This window comes from Lactuca saligna, chromosome 5, assembly GCF_052625555.1.
Source record: "Lactuca saligna cultivar CGN05327 chromosome 5, ASM5262555v1, whole genome shotgun sequence".
NCBI classification, from domain to species: domain Eukaryota; kingdom Viridiplantae; phylum Streptophyta; class Magnoliopsida; order Asterales; family Asteraceae; genus Lactuca; species Lactuca saligna.
Window position 1 is genome coordinate 317,931,577 of NC_136421.1, and position 1,985 is coordinate 317,933,561.

Below are 1,985 nucleotides of genomic sequence, written 5' to 3' on the forward strand. Positions count from 1 at the left end.
TAGGGAAAACGACTAATCTTAGGTCCGAGAGTATGGATAGCCTCGTTGCGAGGATCGACGGGGTGGGATAAGAGTTGTTTATATATATGTATGGTGAAATTGTATATTTTGTGAATTTTAAACTATATATATGGTATAACATCGTGGGATTGAAATCCCTATGTGCCCACCAGGTTTCCCAACCTGACCCACTCAGTTTATTTATATCACAGGTGTTGATATGAAGTGACATTACACTGAGAGATTTAAAGAGATGTAGACCACTAGTGTGAATAATTGTAAGTTCTGTTTATGCTTATGTGCCTGTATTAACGATGACATCCCAAACGTTTTAAAATGAAATAAATACGTTTCTTCGAAAATGTTTTAATAACGTATTTACCATGTTTTTCTGGGAACAAATTCCGCAACCTTTTTATAAAATGAAGTACTCTGATTTTTATAAAGCATAAACAAAATCGATCTTTTCTGGTCGTGATTTTGGGGATGTCACAGTTACCCTATTTACCTAAGAGATCTAAGAGATGGGAGAGTCAAAAGTATGACTACGCTTCAGGTAAAATCCACTATCTAACGACGTTAATTTCCTATTCATTGATTCTTAATACATGATGTAATAAGATTGCATTTGAATGTTCTGAAGGATCGGTGAAAAGAAAGGAAGCTTGATAAGAGACCAAGATGAATCTAATCACAAGAGATGGATCTCGATCGCATGGACTTGAAGATTGGATTTTAGGCTTAGATAGTTATGATAGAGTTGTTAGAAATTTTCCTTTTACATAGTTTTCAATAGATTTTGCGTTGTAAGAACAAATGTTTTTCCGCTGCTTTTATAAATAAAATAAATTTTGACTTATTTATTTGTTTACTTCCTTGCAATGAAATCATTATGAAAATTGATGTTTGCATATTTCTACAACGAATGGATATGATTCTTAGTTATGTTATTTATGGAAATGTCGAGAATTTACCAAATAGGGAGAGTTTCTCATCGCCCAAATTTCAATTGGACTGAAATTTGGAATCACGCAACTTGGTTGCATGATGAATGAGAAATTTCATATTTGAAAATTAGACAAATTCATTGACAAAGTGTCAAGTGAAGGACTAGGAGATCAAGTACACAAAGTTGTGTGTTGATCAAGTTCACCATAAGAGTAACAAAGATATTCATCATGATTTACTAAAGGTTTAGTAAATATGATTATACTTATAGGATTAAGTGTAATTCTGAGTTGATTAAAGGGTTTAAATCAATAGCAAAACGAATAAGAAGAATCGAGTAGGCAGAAAGATAAAAGTTTCTCCATTCTAAGAAGAAGGGAGAGTTCCTTTTATGCTTTATGATAGGTCTTAATGATTAAGAACCATATCTCAATTGATCCTCTAAGTGAGTCTTAGTACAATTGCATGTATAAGTAGAGGAATCAAGAATTGAAGAAATGGTTAAATCAAGAAGTCTATCATACTTCGTTCCAATAACAAGTCTTAAAGTTAAGATTGTGACAATGAGTGAAAAGTATTAAAGGTTTATAACATTCATCAAATGTGGAAAGTTGTGATGTCTTGGATAAGACAAAGGCCAACTAGGACAAATTTATGAAGTGTTTTGATAAAAGCTACACTAACTCTTGAATATTTGGTTGTCAACAAATGTTTATTGACAAGAGAATCTTATATGTCAAGGAGTCAGTGGGAGTCTTAATGGTCTGGAAAGGTTTCAAGAACAAATCAAATAAACCTTATCAAACATTACTAGCACACGAGTTGAGGTTCACGACCTATCGTGTTGACGTTATTTTGTTTCTATGCCATTCAAATTGAGTTAATTATGCATGTGAGTTCTATGAGTTCTCATTTTGAACGCATAAAAGGCAAAGCACCTTGATCAATGAAAGGTAAATTGATAAGAAAAAGGTGAGATGCTTAAATTATTTGAAGATGTGGTGGGCAGTTGTGCTATCATGAGGCAAGAAATCAAG

The 1,985-nt window shown here is 32.9% G+C and overlaps 1 long non-coding RNA gene across 1 annotated transcript; it reads left to right on the top strand.

The window, feature by feature from the left end:
- The first annotated feature begins 261 nt into the window (after positions 1–261).
- On the top strand, positions 262–754 carry LOC145048897 (uncharacterized). The gene is made up of 3 exons (XR_013683100.1): positions 262–278; positions 496–556; positions 644–754. It is a non-coding gene; the product is annotated as an uncharacterized LOC145048897 (long non-coding RNA).
- Positions 755–1,985: the final 1,231 nt, after the last annotated feature.